The 18,291-nt window shown below is 39.6% G+C and overlaps 1 long non-coding RNA gene across 1 annotated transcript in view; it reads right to left on the bottom strand.

Annotated features, from left to right (window-relative positions):
* The window catches only part of LOC129460509 (uncharacterized), a 39,444-nt gene extending 23,718 nt beyond the window's left edge, over nt 1–15,726 (bottom strand). The window contains exons 1-2 of the long non-coding RNA XR_008650245.1: nt 15,574–15,726; nt 12,562–12,674 (exon numbers count right to left, since the gene is read on the bottom strand). This is a non-coding gene — a long non-coding RNA (uncharacterized lncRNA). The remainder of the gene's footprint in view (nt 1–12,561; nt 12,675–15,573) is intronic.
* Between the last annotated feature and the right edge of the window lie 2,565 nt (nt 15,727–18,291).

The raw sequence follows: 18,291 nt of genomic DNA, 5'->3' as shown, positions 1-18,291 counted from the left end.
AAAGCCCACTTCAGTGCACAGTGCATACTAGATGCTCAGTTAACATTTAATTAACAATTAAATAGGCTGGGCTAGTAGTCAAAGACTACACTGCGTGACTCCACCCATGAAAGTCATAGTTTAACAGAAGAAAAACAGACATGACAATACATTATTACAATGCAATGGGATGGTAGAAATCTATATAAATGTCTGTACAAATGCAATAAAACATAGTGGCTAACTGGGTGGGGGAGAAAAATAGACTGATGGTCCAGTGCCATGTCTGCACCCTGGAACAGTGGAGCCCACTGGGACCTCTGGCCTCTGAATCAGGGCTATTCTGTATAACATCATCTGTGGATTCCACCTCCAAGAAGCAAGTCATTCCTTATGTTTCAGTTAGTTTCAGTGGACCCAGAGCCTGAAAGGGTCTCAACTTGTAGGGTGTGAACCCCATTGTTGGCAAAGGGGCTGGACCACAGCAGGGAAAGACCGCTGCTTAATTGGCTGTGCCAGTGTCATGCTTACAGTTGAGGGCTCACTTGTCTGCATTCTTAAAAATCTGTTTTAGGATTCAGTCCTTTAGTATTGTTTGTTTTCTCTGTATTTGCTCAAAAATGTATAACAGTACTTTCTTCTGTGATTCCCTCTGAACCCTTGGATGGAATTTGCCTAGAATCAGCACCTTCAACTCATTTAAAACTGTCACGTGACTCACATTGTCTTCTAGTATTTTCGTTATATTTTGATTTTTAATTTAACGTGTTAATTACTATGTTTATTTTGCTTTGTTACTTTGGTTGATTTTTTTTTTTTTTTTTTTGACAGCACGCACTGCAGATAGCAAATCAGCTTATTTTTAGAGCAATGCCAAGTCAGTAATGACTCCATCCGAATAGATCCATTTAGTGGGAAAAACAAATTGATATGAAAAGATACATAGACAGGGATGCAAGAAAAGGAACTGCAAAGTGAGAAAGGCATTTTATAATTTATGACAATAAGAACTATCTTTTGTTTAAAAACGTTTAAATTGGATCTATCTTGGATTTCAAAATCATCAAAACATGTTTATTCTGCCCTTTCAAATCCGAGTGGGAGAGAAAATATGAATTGAGCCTTTCTTTAGACTGCCCCTGGTTCTAATTCCTTCTCTGCTTCAAGGTGGTCTTACCTTTCTTTCCATTTCTTGATATGAACACAGCCAAATAAATACATAAAAATAGAAGCCCTCATTGCTGATCTTGTCTCTTCTGTGATTCCAACCCACTCCCTCAATCACCTCCTTCCCTCTCTCCCTTGTTCTTCTCTTTCTCACTTCCTCTCTCTAATTAGTTGTTTTTCAGTCCAAACTGGGCATGGGTTTGCTTTAGTATCATTGGGATGAGATGGGTTGAAAAGAGAACTTGGAATAATGAGGGCTGTCTTGGGCTAAAGCATGACAATAACAGAGGTATGCACTCCACTGTATTAAAATAGCACTTGGTTCCGATCTCTGTCACTAGGTGTCGCTAAGTAATCTAACTAAATACCTGGTTTATGACCAACAAATTTGAGTAGACATTGAGCTGAGTGAGGCAGAAATAAAAATTAAGGTCACGTGACCTACATAAAATCGTGTTATTTGCAACAGCTATTTTAGAACAGCAGGATTAGTACCTGGAATATGAATTGGAAAGTTCATGATTTAAGAAGAGCCTACGAAGGTGCTTAGCCTTTATTGAGGAAAATGAATAAATCCTTTCTATTTTATGTGCCCTTCCTTTTCTTCCTCTCCTATTAAATTGGACATCCTGCTGCCTGCATTTTCATGAGCATAACTGGATTTTATGTGGTCTAAATGTACTGGCTGTGCTGTTTGCATCTAATCCTTCCTCGGTTCATATATTTTATTGTTAAACTTTTTTTAGAGCCTGTTTTCACCTGAACTACCTGAAAAGCAAGCTGGATAAACATAATACCTATTCTTAGTGGAATATCTTTGAGTGAACTCCTACTCCTATGCATCCTTCAAGGCAGATCAAATGTTTTCTAGTCTGTCAAACGTGACCCCAGGCAGTTCTTTTTGCCTCGTTCCCAGAACACAGCTGCATGTTCTTCCATGTGCCATTTTTTTTTTTTGCCTTACTTGGTAATTAATGGTTCATGTATCTGTCTTTGCCACAAACTGTGAGCTCCCTAAGGACAGGGACAAGTTGAGGAAAGTGACTGCTCAACATTTGCTGCTGTTGCTACTTATAGCTCTTCTAGTGGTGTAGCCTATAGTAAATTCAGCACACAATTACCAGTTTCCCTAAGCATTTCGGTAGAATCTTCTCATGTCATTTCAGCAGGAGTTAAACTGGTTGTATGTGTTTTGTGGTTTATAATATTGTGTGCTTAGAAAGCAAAATTAAGGGCTCACTAAATTGATGTGGAAAGAGATTTTATGTTGCGTGTGTGTGTATGTGTTTGGATGGGGTCTTCAAATGTTTGTTAAAGGAGTTGTTTATTCATCCATTGCCAATCCTTTTAAAAACAGTTACACAGCAGAGAAGGGGGATTGTATTTAGAGGAGATGCTAAATCAACACCTAAATTAAGGGTAAGCTTTTAGGCAAATTACTGTGTTTTTCTTTCCTGAGAGAAATAACTTGAGATTAGGAAACATCTTTTCTTACAGAGTTTAATGTACTTCCAAATTCAAACAAAGATTTAAAATGTTACAGTAATTCCATCTAAATCTTCTATGTGTCCATAATTTTCTAAAATAAGTGGTAAATCACTTTAGGAAACCTATAACATAGAGTGAAAATCAGCACACATTATTCGGGTTTACTGTGCGCTTGATGCTTTGTTGAAGGAGGGAGGAGACAGAAACATGTCTATCCCCCAAGAAGTTCACGATCGGTGTGGCCACGGATAAAACATCTAAATACAATTTGCTACTAGCCAGGAACCAAAAAGAAGACTTGAGTTCTGCAAAAGACGATGAGATTTACAAGGAGGTTTCCCAGAGAGGCATGACATTTGAACTAGCATTTTACCATCTTTGCAGTCAGGAAGCTTTATAGTTTCTACTTACTTTATGGTTTAGCTAAATTGAAGCACTAAAGGATTCAGGCAATGTTTACCTAGAGTTTAAAAAACCTAGATTTTAACATTTTTATTAATGGATTGGGTGTATCTTTTAATCTAAATGATAAAGCTATTAGAGTAAATCAAGATGACTATTTTCTCTCATATTGACCCGTCCCTAACCTAAGCGGGTTTCAAACTTTGGCATACTTTGAAATTATCAATACAGTTGTTAAAATACAGATTCCTCACCAAACTTAAAGAATCTCAACCTCGTGGGATGGAGAGGCAATGTGCTTTTAAAAAGGGTTCCATGTGAATCTGGTTTAAAACCATTAAGCACTTGGATAAATCAGAGGTAAAATTTGGCCTCTATATATGCTATAGATTATGGATATGCTATAAGTTAATAACACTATCTTCTGATCTACTAATGAATATTCCCCTTGAGGGGAGATAAGGAAAAGTTATTAAGCACTCTAATAAGTAATAAGTCGGCTGGCCCCCCACTCATGGCCCGTTTGGTATAGCCAGCTTCCCTCAACCCCAGAAAGATCAATTTTTAAAACATGTTTCCTGCAAGACTACTATTTAAATTATTTCCATTAAAATAAAAAGACGTGGTGATTTTCTCACATGTCTGCTTTGAACTGGCTGCTGACAACTCAATTTCCAGGGAAGAAGGAAAGAGCTGGCTTTCTGGTACTGATAATCTCTTTCACCTTCATCCAGCACTAAGCTTCTTCCGGCATTCCTGTATCAGAAAGCAAACACGGACAACTCTAAACCTTAGCACTCACATGCCTCTTAGTTGGTGTCACTGAGTTCCCTTGAGCAGGCATTTGGAGGTGAGACAGCTCTTAAAAGTAATCAAATTGCATAAACCACTCCTTTTGCAAGTGGACGGTGGGAATTTAGCCAAGCACAGAGGAGAAAACTTCTGACAAATGTGATCCTTTACTAGGGCTCCTTAACTTATGCTTGAGGACAATTTTGGGTATGACCAAGATAAAGCTTGGTAGGACTAATTCCTGCTGACCAAAGAATTAAGAGAGCACCAGAACCTGAGATGAGTCAGTCTAATTCAATCCTGAAATGATCCCAGAAACTAATGTCACAACATTTCTGATCCTTAGCTAATAGGGGCATTGTTAACAACATCAGCTGGTCTGTTGTGGTTGTTACTGACTGGCACAAAGTGAATGGATTTCGTTTTCCTTTGCTGGGCACCTCAAAATATAACTACTAGTTGTAGAACATTGTTAAGAAAATATTTGTAAGATAGTTTTACAAGTGGATTTGCATATAGTATTTGTTAATAAAAAGCGATGGTACTGTAAATTTTGTTTTTTCAAATTTATATTGGTAATTGTAGTCTCTGAGAACACTTAAATAAATGAAAGCAGGACTTTTACCATTATGCTTTCAAGATTGAGAACCCTGAGTTCAAAAGCTGATACTCTAAAAACACCTAGGTTGAACGAACACTTTTCAAAAACCAATGGGAGTAATAAATACAACCTTAAAATTTATCAACTGACTTTTCTTCGAATGAAATTATTGTTAGAAAAATATAAGCATTTGTGTAATTAAAAAAATAAAAATCCATCATGAACCTGTAATCAAACATTTTGGCCCTTGTATTTGCTCATTTTAAAATGGGTCCGTTTTTGCATGTGTGTGTGTATATACTTCACTTCCAGTAATGACAATTTGGTGTGTCTATACAGTCCAGAAACGACAATTTAGTGTCTATCTTACCAGAATTACAAAGCAATTCTGAAACAAAGGTCATGAGAGAGTCCCATTACCTTCTCCAAAGGGTGCCAGGACAACTTTTCTACTATATTTTCTCCCAGAGACCTTTACTGTTCCTTGTTTATAATATCCATTATTTTTCTTAAAAAGACAGTATACAGCCCAAGCTTTAACATTAGTTTTGTAACTCTATTTTTATGAAAGCTATTTCAGCAGCCGGAGAAACTGACTTAGCTGGCCCCTAAACAGCCTTCTCTCAACATGCCATGCAGACAAGATAAACCAGCTGATTGTGTAACAACAGAAATCTCCCTACACGGGCAGTTCAGGAGCTGGCAGAGGTGGTGGGAATTTTTCTGGGCAGTGTTCCGGACGGCCTGTCCTGTCTGGTCTGTCTTTATCCCATTGTTCCCTAAAGCTCATCCTCCATGGTAATGCCTCAGACTGTGATGGGCTGTTCACTCCACAGCATGAATTCTGACCATTAACTTAGTGATAGGACCCAGAGGAAATGCTGCCCTCCCTACATCTGTTCTTTGGGAATGTCCTTGCACAGGAACAAACTGTGCCCTAACCTTGGTGATTAATTTTTATAATGGGAGCTCAGTAGGGTTAGATTGTATTGATACATGTAAAAGTACATAGAAAATTAAGAACATTCTCTGAATAAAATAGTACCACCACTCCATTACTCTCCCTCTCTCTTTCACACACACACACACACACACACACACACACACACACACACACAGACACACACACACCCCATGATGTTTTATGGGAAGATATAACTGTAGAAGGAAGCCTTTTCCTCTCTAACCTTGTTCTTTTCTTGGCATTTGTCCGTAAAAAGTGGGTCTACTTTTGCAAGTGTGTGTGCATATTTGTAATGAGGTAATGGTCTTAATTTATTCAGAGAACTCTCTTAATTTTCTACTCACCTTTAGATTACAGAGAAAGAAAATTTTGCCAATTCTTTTGATCTCTCATGAATGTACTATGGAGTGAGTCTTAACCGCTCTATCTTCTGCTTTCTACTCCCCATAGGAGCAGATGTGGTTAATCTGATTGCTCCCTGGAACTTATCAGGCATCCACTTCTTCCTTAGTAATGCACTGTGACCCCATATGATGTTATTCAGGCCACCACTGTGTCTAGATAAGACTCCATATCCCAATCTACCTTGCAGCTGGAAGTGGCCAATGAGATGCAAGCAGAAGTTGGGTGGGGTTCCCAGTGTAACTTCAATTCAGCTGGGAGGTGTGTCCTTCCTCTGGCTCCTTCTATTTTCCTATTGCCCTGGGACACGGTGCCATGTCTAGAGCTCTAGTGGCCATCTTTCAACCTTGAAGTGACCTTGAAAACAAAAGCTACAGGCCAAGTAGGTAGAGTGGAAAACAGATTTTCATTCCCTGATGATTGTGGAGAACATTACACATCCTGGCTCATCTATCTCCAAATTTATTTTGGGAGAAGGAAAGACTGTTTTTAAGACAGTTTTTTTTTTTTTGTTCAATCCAGCTGAAGCTAGTCTGCTATAAACTATATACAAGTCATGTAATCTAGAATAGCTCCACGCTGCCTCTTTCCCCCTTCTCTCTACTCTCACCCTTGGCTGCTGGTTTTTGCTTGCCTTGTAGCTTCTCATCTTCAACTGTTAAACCTGGTGCTTGGTCTGCTTGTTGCATGAAGGTTGGAAGGCTTCCACCAGTGATGTCCACCATCACTGAACACAGGCATCCAGCGTTTGTCAAACCTAGCCCCCATTTGCTTCCAGGTACCCTAGATAGCAGCAGAATCCAGTCTCCTGATTTGAGGCAAATTAACCAATCAGATTATCATTCCCATTTCCATAAAGAAGAGCAAGTAAAGAGGAATTGAGATGGTGGATCTTTCCTTTATGGTGTTTCTGAGTCATGATGGAGATTCCCTCTTCTATGAGATAAGAGGAAAATGTGGGAAGAGAAAAAGTTTCCCTAAAGATACAAATCATTCATTGCTTATGTTTAGATTTCCATATCAGTCTTTGCCTCTCTTTCATTTCCACTTCTATAGCTGTGTTGAAGGGAGTGAAAGACTGGAGTGCAGAGATAGGTCACTAGATCCTGGCCCTTTCAGTGCAACATGCAATTCGGCTTTACCTCTCCTCTGGCTGGTGGCTCTGAGAGACACCAAGGGGGTGCAGGAAGCAGACGTGTGCTTCTCCACTGTATAAAGGTGCACACACCCTCTCTCCTGTGCACCTGCCCAGCACCAAGGGATGGGGTTGGGACAAAGAATGTGAGGAGAGTAGACAGTGGCTTTGTCTCCCTGCTTTGGCTTCTACACTGTGTGGATCTTAAATTTGTTTGTGTAAATCACAAGTGAGGTGCAGGGAGATTGTGTTAGAAATGCACTTGTTTACAGTGGGTTAAGGGTAGGCAGTCACCATTTGCAATGGCTGTTTGGAACTGAGGATTCACTGCACTTCCTACATTGCCCTTCCTTTCCATAGAAGGTTAAACTAACAACATTTGCCATCAAGAAAAGGGGGGTAGTTACCCTTTCCACATTCCAGAATCTTATTCTTTCTACTTCCTTAAAAGAAATCTGAAGGAAGAAAATCAAGATCTTTTGATTACACGAAAAGGGATGTGAACAGCCCCTCTTAAGGACCATCCTTCTTCCAGGTGCGATGAAGAATGCCCTGAGTTATTTTCTAAAAGGATCATCAGAATTGACAATTTTGTCGACTATCTGTTTTGAAAACAGAACTTAATATTCAGGACACCATGATAACTAGAGGAATCACCTAGGGCTTGAATCTCAAAACTGTGTGTCTCCTAAGCTTTGCCCCCATGGATGACCCACTCAGAGCCACGGTACATCAAATGGGCCACTCAGTTGCTGTGAGAAATGAACAGCAGTGCATACGTTTAAGACTCAACTGCCACATGGTAACTCTATTTAAAGTTACCCAGTGTTCAGTGTTGCCAGTTTCATAATAACAACACCTAGTATTTGTATATAACCTTTGGCTGAAAAACACAGATGTTTAAAAAGTATACTCAGGTCTTATCACAAATGTAGGTGGCAAGTGTGGTTCTTTTCTTCCTCCAGTTGAGGAAAGTTAAGAAACAGGAATGAATGACTTGTGTAGGCTCACTAAAGCATTTGTAAAACCTTGGCTTTTATGTGCCTTCAATTTAGTTTAATATAATTTGTTAAATGGGGTACTGATATTTTTCTCATACTTTTTTGAGATCTAATTCACAATTCACCTTTTTAAAGCACACACCACGATTTTTAATATATTCACAGTTGGCCAGGCACGGTGGCTCACGCCTGGCCTCGTGCATCATGAGGTCAGGAGATCGAGACCATCCTGGCTAACATGGTGAAAACCCCGTCTCTACTAAAAATACAAAAAATTAGCCGGGCACGGTGGCGGGCGCCTGTAGTCCCAGCTACTCGGGAGGCTGAGGCAGGAGAATGGCGTGAACCCAGGAGGCAGAGCTTGCAGTGAGCCGAGACTGCACCACTGCACTCCAGCCTGGGTGACAGAGCGAGACTCCATCTCCAAAAAGAATAATACAGGTATATATATATGTATATTCATAGTTGTACGACCATAATCACTAATTTCAGAACATTTTAATCACCTCCAAAAGAAATCACGTACACATTAGCAACCAGTCCCCATCCCCTTCCTTCACCAGCCCCTGGTAATCATTAATCTACTTTCTATCTCTCTGGATTTGCCTTTTCTGGACATGTAAAATTGAATCATACAATATGTGGCCTTTTATGACTAGCTTTTTTCACTTAGCATAATGTTTTTAAGGTGAGTACTTCATTCCCTTTTATGGCTAAATACTATTCCATTGTATGGATATACTAAGTTTTGTTTATCTACTCATCAGTGATAGACATTTGAGTTGTTTTTGCTTTGGGGCTGTTATGTGTAATGCTTCTATGGACATGCTTGTACAAGGTTTTGTGTGGAAATCTGTTTTCAATGACCTTGGGTTTATGCCTAGGAGTAGAATTGTTGAGTTATATGGTAACTCCATGTTTAACCTTTGAAGAATTGCCAACCTGTGCTACAAAGAGGCTGCCCAATTTTACATTACCACCAGCAGTGTAGGGAGGGGTCAAGTTTCTCCACATTCCTGTCAGCACTTGTTATTTTCTATCATTGTGGTTAGCTATCCTAATCAGTGTGGTAGCTAATGATTTTTATTTGTTTTATTTTTTTATTTAAAATTATATTTCAATAGCTTTAGGGGTACAAGAGGTTTTGGTTACATGAATGAATTATACAGTGGTGAAGTATAGGATTTTATTGCACCTTTTACCCAAGTAGTGTATGTTGTACCCAATGGATAGTTTTTCACTAATGATGTTTAAACAATAATTTAAAGAAATAGAAAGCTAGAGATCTTGGGTCACTGTTTTTTTTTTTTGTTGTTGTTGTTGTTGTTTGTTTTTTGTGAGGTGTAGTCTCACTCTTGTTGCCCTGGCTAGAGTGCAATGGTGTGGTCTTGGCTCACTGCAACCTTCACCTCCCAGGTTCAAGCAATTCTCCTGCCTCAGCCTCCCAAGTAGCTGGGATTACAGGTGCGTGCCACCACACCCGGCTAATGTTTGTATTTTTAGTAGAGACAGGGTTTCACCTTGTTGGCCAGGCTGTTCTTGAACTCCTGACCTCAGGTGATCTGCCCACCTCACCCTTCCTAAGTACTGGGATTACAGGCATGAGCCACTGTTCCTGGCCAACCTTGGGACACTTGCTAAACTGGGAGAATAGATTATGTGGCCTATGGAAAGGGAACCCTTTTCCTCACCAGGCTTCTCCCCATTTTCATTGCCCCACTCCTTATCAGTGACCGGCTTCCTGGGGTCTGTACTTAATGGGAGACAGAGAAAGCTGCTTGAGGCTTCACCTCCTCCCTCCATTCCCAGAGTCCCACATTCAGTTTACAGGGAGGCTTTTCCAATTTGCAATTCCAACTCTCTCCAGAAATTCCTCTCTCCTACCATTGACACCTGGCTCAGTGCATTCACTATTGTCACCATCTTCAGGTGTTCTGGAATACTCTTTATACCATTTGATGTCTTCCTCATATTAATAGTGATATCCAATACCGAATATGCCCATACCACTTATTATACATGGTTATACTTAATCTTCACAGCAACTCTGTGATTCATGTTGCTATTGTCCCAGAAATTTTAGAGATGAGGAAATTAAAGATAAAGCATGCAAGGTCAATTTCCTTGGCCACACAGCTATCAATGGTAAAGTAGAAATGACTGGGCAGGGGTGTAATGTCAGCTTCATCTGTCCTGATATTTATTTCTTCTTGGTCTCTTCTCAGGCTTTGAAAGTCTGGAGAACTCTCTTACACTGAGAAATCCTGAAAAGTGATTTCTTCATTCTCCCTCCCCTAATGACACAATAATCCTGGAGGGAGTTGTACAGCTAAGTAGGCCTGGGATGACTTGGTTTTATTTAATTATAATTTTAATTATTCCATTAGGCCATTTGTGTCTCTGGAGTCAATTTTCCTTCTCAGATATTTTCTGAGAACTAGAAAATAAGTTTATAATTTTTTTTCTTGGTTTTAATTGCAGTCTTATTAATTGGATCAGTTTAGGTTTGGAGTAATTTCTTGGTGTGGTGAATAAGAATAATCAAGCTTAACCCCATACACACAGTGTAATAATCATGTTTTTTGGCTGTGAAACAGAATCTAGCATGGTCATTTCATACCAGGTGAAGGATGGCTCTCACTTAAAACAGTATTTCACCCCAGTTTCTATGATTTTGCTGGTGTGAAAAATGCATTATTAGAACACATGGCAACAATGCTAGAGTGGACTCTGGATTTTTTATGCCAGACTTTCATTAAGCGGGAGAAAAGAATACAAATTTCGACATTTCACTTGGAATGGAAGCAGATGAGCCTGTAGGTTTTTTGTTTGTTTTTTACTTTTATTTTAGGTTCAAGGGTAAATGTGCAGGTTTGTTATATGGGTAAACCTGTGTCATGGGGGCTTGTTATACAGATTATTTTTTCACCCAGGTACTAAGCCTGGTACCCAATAGTTATTCTTTCTGATCCTCTCCCTCTCCCATCCTTCATTCTCAAGTAGGCCCCAATGTTTGTTGTTCTTCTCTTTATGCCACTTATTGATGAGCCTCTATTATTTTCAAGGGTCTAGTTAAATTGAAATGGTACCTTTTTAAAAATATTCACCATTGAGGCATGTGTTTTCTAGTAGCAAAAACACCATAATGAAAAACTCAGGGCCCCAAATGCTTTTTCCCCCAACTACCTATCACAATCTCTCAACCCACTTAAGAGCAAAAAAGAGGAACTTCAAATCTGGAAAAATACAGGCATTATCATTTGGTATGGGCTTTGACCATATATTTTACTTTCATGACAAGTTAGGCCTATTTTTCTTTCTCATGTTTTAATCCTTCCTACTTGCAAAGCTAGAAGTTGGCATCTTAAAGATAGGATAGGATGAGGGTAAAGATATTTCTTACATTTCTGGAAGGAGGGGTGTGTGTGTGTGTGTGGTGTGTGTGTGTGTGAAAATCTTCAAGGGAAGACTAAAGAATAACTGTAGGAAATAGTGGCAAATTAATTTAAACTAACATACTGTAATAAAGCCAACCCCTGAGATCCGTTCTTCTGGATGTTGTCATAAATAACACTCTATTCATTATATAGGCAAACATGAACCCAAACTAAATCCATTGAATTTTGTTAAAAAGTCGTTTAGCTCAGGGTTTAACTCAGGTTCGTTCTATTTCTTTTTAAATTTTATTTTATTTTCAGTTAACCAAATAATTCATATATTTATGGAGTACAATGTGATGTTTTGATATGTTTATCATGAGGAACAAATAAATCATATTTCTTTTAAAAAATGCTTTCTTTTAACTCTAGTTCATAGCATGTTCAGAGGAAAGAGTGTTCCTGAATTGCAAGGATCTTTGCTGGAGATTTTTTTCTTCTGACCCTGATTCTTTGACATGAGTGAGACATAACTGATACTGGGGTGATTCCTGTAACTGGCATAGTTCTAAAATAAAGTGGACCCAAACTGTTTTCCATTTAAATATTTTAAATTGGCATATATATATCAATAATGGAAACATCTGGGTACATGCTAAACCTTGAATCTTTGTTGTATTTGTTATTTAAAATACACAGATACCCCACCAGTCAGGGTCTGTGCTGTTCCTTGGGCCTCTGCTTTTGCAGCTCAGACCTGGCTTTATATGGTCTGTTTCAAGCTCTTCCAGCCTCCATCTTATCAATACTTCGGAAACCTCTAAGGCCGACAATGCAATAGAGGTAGAGTCAGAAGACCTGGATTTGAATATTCCATCATTTGCTTATTTTGTGACTCTGGGTAAATTATTTGACTTCTCTGAGGTAATTTCTCCATCTATAAAAGTAAGCAAATGCTTAATAATTATTTCTAGTATTAGGCCTTCAATTTTCCATGCAAAGCTCTACTCTCATAATTCATTTTGAATCAATGATGGCTTGAAAAATATCCTAGTCATTTCCCTCTGGTAATTTCCCTCATGCCCCACTTCTACGTTCACCATTGATATCAATATTTGTCAGCATTTAAACAGACTATAATGATCTTCCCCCCAAAGGGATTTTACTATTTTTGTTGTTCAACATTGACATTTTCCCACTTCACATCATTTTTGGAAATGGGTAAATGATGAATAAAATGAGTATTGATACACCTTGCAAGATAAATGGACTCACCTGAATCAGATTACTTCGTTTCACAGCAGTATTGGAATTCGTACTCGAATTTCTCAGTGGAGCCACAGGAAAGACTTTATGGGCAAGGCTGCTACAGGAGATCAAATAGAGGTGGAAGAAGAGTAGAGGAAAGGTGAGAGAGGGTCTGATAGCTACCTGCTGCCCAGGTGAGAATGAGGATAAACAAATGGTTAAGCATCATATGAAGGGCATGGGGTCCTTGGAGGTGTGGGGACCCACAGAACCAATCAGATGGGCTCCCTGAGGCTACCTGACCAGAACTGTGGGTACCTGATAAGCAGGATGGCTACGCAGGGGCTCGGAGAGGAGAGGAAGGCAATGAAGCTGCCTGCTGGCACAGGATGCCTTCGCCAGCAAGACCAGGAAAGGACAGTGTTCAGGACCCAGCTCAAGCCAGCAGTGGAATATCTGTAGTAAGGAATGAAAGTTCATTGCCCCAATAAAAATGATGCTGCCACTCAACTTGACCCAGATATGGAATTATTTCTGTTGTCCAAAGTAACAGTATTCTTTGTGGGCCACTGTGACACGGGAAAACATTTTGTTCCTAGCAGATGGTATAAACTTAGTGAATGTTTGCTGAATTTACTCATTCACTGATTCATTCAAAAATACTTATGAAACTTCTACTTTAGGCCCGACACTATTTTAGAGTATAGAAATATAGTCATGAACTAGATAGGCAAGTCCTTGAAGTCATGGATTTCTATTCTAGAAGGGGAGTCAGATACCTGAATAAACAAGCAGAATAATATCAGGTAGTAACAAGTGCTTATCATTAGACTTATGTAGAATGATGTTTTAAATACAGTGGTCAGGGGAGTGGTATTTGAGGCCTGAATCATAAAAATTAGCCACCTACCCTAGGGTCCATACAGAGAACCTCAAGTGGATTCAATAACATGTAATGCTTGCTGATTTGTTCTATCCCTTAAGTAAATCTTATTCTAATATACTTCATTCAAAATAGCTGTTGAACATGTTCCATATTCCAAGTAATGTGTTAGCTGCTAGAGATATAAAAGCAAAAGCCATAGCCCCTGCCTTTAAGGAAGTGATATTCCAATATGGAGATCCAGAGGTGTGAACAATTACAATAAAAAGTGAGAACAGCCCTGATGTTGGAGGCATGGTCAGTGTACGTGGGAGATTTCTTGAAGTACCTTTATTGTAATGAAAATAGCAAGACTATCTGTGTGTTGGGGAAAAAAATGTCCATGGGTCTCTCATGTTTCTGCAAGTCTTGTCAACAAAGAGACTTTTATTGGGACTGCCTTCCGAGAATATTTGTATGGTGAACTTCTTGAAGGTTAGAGGTAGTGTGTCTCTCTCAAGCAGAGAGATTTGTTTCTTTACTAGGATGCTAAAAAAAAAAGATTTCCTTCTAAGGAAAAGGTTGGGCAGGTTTCCTTATAGCCTCTTTAAAAGCTTGTAGTTTCCTAAGCTCAGGGTTTTCACCTTCGGTGCAAACCGACTGCGTGTGCAGCATCTACCTTGGCCACCCCCTAATGCCCCATAGGATTTGGAGGACAAGAAGAACCTACATGAATATTGGAGCTGATGCTGCTTGCTGTGCCATGAGTAATGAAGTCCTCTGTGTCTGACTCAGGAATCTGTGTCTTCTGCAAGAATCCATGCAATTGTGGCGGCTCCCTTGTTAGCTTGGAAGCAGATAAAACTTCACATTCTTAATCATTCTTAATATGGTGACAATATTAAATTATTTCAGCTTTATGAGCTTTATTTTTCTCAGTGGAAAACTTGGGATAAAAATTCTCACTTCACAAACTCATTGTAAGGGCCAAATGGAAGGTCATAGGTGTAGTAGAGATGGTTAGCTATTCCCTAATATATGTTCTCTCTCTCTCTCCTCTAACATAGAAATTCTAGTGTGACAAAGGCTACCAGACTGACAAAAACATCTCCTAGCCTCGTTTGCAGGTAGCTGTGATCAAGCAATAAAGCTCTGTCACTGGGGTTTGAGCAGAAACACAACTTGTAGATGATGCTCTTGCAAGGAAGGAAAATTCTCTCCCCTTCCCCTTCCCTCCTTCCCATTGCCTGGAATACAGACATAGTGGTAAGACATCCTGGAACATTTGGATGGGAAACACCCTACACATGGCAGAGCACTAAAACAAAAGGAACCTGGAGCCTCTGTCCTCTTGCTGGCACCATTCAGGTCCTGGACTGCAAATATACAGACTGTCACATCAGAAAAAACTCCCCGTCTTGTTAGAGCCACTCCTATTTGGCATGTTTATTGAAGAAATGAAGCGGTATTCTAATGAATGGAGGAATGAGAAGATCCGAGTGAGGGATTAGAAAGATGCTATTGGTGATGGTAGAGAAAAGAAAATAGAGCCAGATAAATTAGGAGGGAGATCACCTAGCTGCCCAGTAATGGGTTATTTTTCAGAGGTTTTGAATGTTGGCAAAACTTTAAGTCTTACCTGGTCTGTGGACTCTTACAAGATCTTTGAATTCCATAGTCAAATTAGGAACACACTGACTTAAAGTTAAACATAATTCTTTATTATAGGTAGTACAAGTGTTTTCAGCACTAAAAGATTTTATGCCTCTTAAAAGAGGGCTGAAAATAAAGTATTCCTCATACTTACCTGAAAATGAGACCTTTTATCTAAAACTTCTAGTGTTCATGGCCACTAGAGGACACATGATCCAATGCCTATGAGATTTAAAGACATCTCCCAGCCCTCTAGAAATTTGTAACCTGCAGTAACAACCAAATAGTCCACAAAGCAATTCCCAAAGGCATTTGTCAGATATGAGGATGAAATAGACATGTGTGCATGACACACACACACCCTTTTCCAAAGCAGAGCCAAAAGTGGCAGATACACCAGAAACCATGTGGTATCAATTTTCCCCTCTACAGAGTTCAGCTTTGTTTTTGTTCCAAGGTGTGAATGAAAAGGACAAGGACTGAAAAGGATAACAGTTCCTACCTCGATTCCACTTGAAGATCTTCATGAAGAAAATCCTTGCTGGAACCTGAGCAGACTGAATACTAATTTCTCTTAGCAAGACATTACACTGCATGGTGGATGGCCTCCTTGCTCAGGAAGTTCATGACAATCCAAGAGGCAAAATGAAAGGAGGCAGAACAGAGCATGTAAAGTCAGAATCTTGTGACTTTGGCCCTGAGAGTGTTTGATCTGGCAGGAACTATTTTCCATGAGTAACCGAGTCCTGTATAGCACTTATGGGATCAAATGGCGGTATAAATTGGATCAACAGTTAATGTCTTAATTCTCTCCATGACCAATGTGAGGAAAAGTAATTCTATTTAAATCCTTCATAGAAAAATACTTCATGCAGAATCCTGGGGGGAAAAGAATTAAAAATTGTGATCTCATGTCAAATATTCCTGCAGTTTTCTCAACAGTACAGTTAATCCTTTGGGCTGGCAAAAGCAGGTTTTCTTTCATTATTTTGGTCTGTATTGGCAACGAAGTTATTAGGTGCAAAGGAAACACACACAGAGATGTCACACCATACTTGACACTGTCACTGTGGTGACAAGGTTTTCTCCAGCTGTCAATGTCAGAAGGATTTCATTCTGTTTGATGCCACACAGTTTTGTGGTGAGAAGTGGCAGGCAAGCCCTTTTATTCCTTGTAATGTCTTCATTAATAATAGCAGTCATCAATTACTAGAGAAAAGGAGTACAGAATAAATTGTAAACATTATAACCTGGGGTCTTTATGGAGGATCTTCTATATTGTTTCATGGAATTGGAGGTGAATTCAGCAGTAGGATTTTTGAACGCTGGAAAGATAGGGGGAAGCTTCCATTTCTTCTATGCATGTTGGTCACATAAGACATCAGTCTGTGTGCACAGTTTCCTCATTTTCTTCAGTGGTCTGGGTCATTACTTACCCAACAATCCAAAAAAAGTACAAATTGTGTGTCTAAGTCTATACAATGAGAAGGTGACTTCTTTTTAAGAGCCATGAGAAATTCTCAGAATAAGAGTCTCTTTTACAAATCAGTAGAAATCTATCAAATCTCAGTTTGGGGAATACCAGGTAAGGTTTCTTCTTTGTAGGGTTTCTGGAGATTTTAATGAGATGATGCATTCTGTGAAGCTTTAAGGGAAAAAGAAAATGTACAGTTTCCTGAGTTTGTTTCATCACAGAAACATTTGTTATGGGCCTAGATAGTTCCGTGAAATCTCTATTTTGGAAAGGCTAAAGGAATTAGTTAATCCATCAGCTTTTATATCTAATGAGCACATACTGTGCCTACAAAGAAACCAAAGTTTTCAAGAAACGCCCTCTTTTTTTTTTTTTTTTTTTTTTTTTTTTTTTTTTTTTGAGACAGAGTCTCGCTCTGTCGCCCAGGCTGGAGTGCAGTGGCGCAATCTCGGCTCACTGCAAGCTCCGCCTCCCGGGTTCATGCCATTCTCCTGCCTCAGCCTCTCCGAGTAGCTGGGACTACAGGCGCCCGCCACCACGCCCGGCTAATTTTTTTTGTATTTTTAGTAGAGACGGGGTTTCACCGTGGTCTCGATCTCCTGACCTCGTGATCCGCCCGCCTCGGCCTCCCAAAGTGCTGGGATTACAAGCGTGAGCCACCGCGCCCGGCCAAGAAACGCCCTCTTAACCTGGCAGTCGGACCAAAGTCCACATTCTTGGTGAGGAAGTTAGGCCTAACGATGTTTTAGCAGAGACATAATTTGATCCTTGGGACTATTTAAGAATACAGCAGTAAAAGTTGCTTACTTTGAGCTGTGTCAGAGATGGGCTGCAGGATTTGTGCAATTCTCATCTCACTGGTTGGAATTCTCTTCTCTGTTATTTGAGAAAATACAGCATGAAAAAGTCACGTTCCTGCAGAGGTAGAACTCACAGTCTCTAAAATATGACCTAGTGATTCAAAAAGGTTGGTACTTTGCTGTTTGACAACATTTTTCAGTGAACCATCACACTTTAAAATAGCCCTGTATAGAGCCCTGACTCCAAGGATCCTGAAAGGATCCCAGAGAGGCATTTACCATTGGTGGGTGTGTGTGTGCAGGCGTGCATGTGCAAATTCACCCACATATACAGGCTCTGGATTAGAGGCCGGGAGGAGAATCCAGAGAAGGAAAAACAGACCCACACCTCCCCGAAGTCTTCAAAGCTGGTAAGAATTCCCAAGACAGCAGTTCTTTTGAAGCTCCCCACATGCCGTTTTATGGGTTTTTGGTTTTCAAATTAACATAGACCATGAACACCAGGATTTAGCCTCATGGATTTTTGCCCTATGCTATAGAGAAGTCTTCACTTGGCATCTTGGTTTACTGCCTGTGGGAAAATATGACAGGCAATTATAATGTCATTTTAGTTATAAGCTGAAGTAGGAGTAATATTTTAAAAATATAAAGCAAATGTAGAGGCAGCTTAGCATAGTGGTTAAGAATAGAGATTCTAGAACCATTTTGCCTGAGTTTGAACCCAAATTCTGTGCCCTTGGGCAAATCATTTAGCTGTGCTATGCCTCAGCTTCCTTGTCAGTAAAATGGGTCTGATTACAGAACCCCCCTCAGACTGTCATAGGGTTAAGTGAGTTCATATCTGGAAAGCTCTTAGAATAGTGCCTGATACTTAATAAATGTTTATTATATTTTAAAATATTTTAAAATATGGTTTTCAGCCAGGCACGGTGGCTCGTGCCTGTTA

Source organism: Symphalangus syndactylus, chromosome 13 (genome assembly GCF_028878055.3).
Source record: "Symphalangus syndactylus isolate Jambi chromosome 13, NHGRI_mSymSyn1-v2.1_pri, whole genome shotgun sequence".
Taxonomy (NCBI): Eukaryota; Metazoa; Chordata; class Mammalia; order Primates; family Hylobatidae; genus Symphalangus; species Symphalangus syndactylus.
This window is presented reverse-complemented; position numbering and strand designations above follow the sequence as displayed.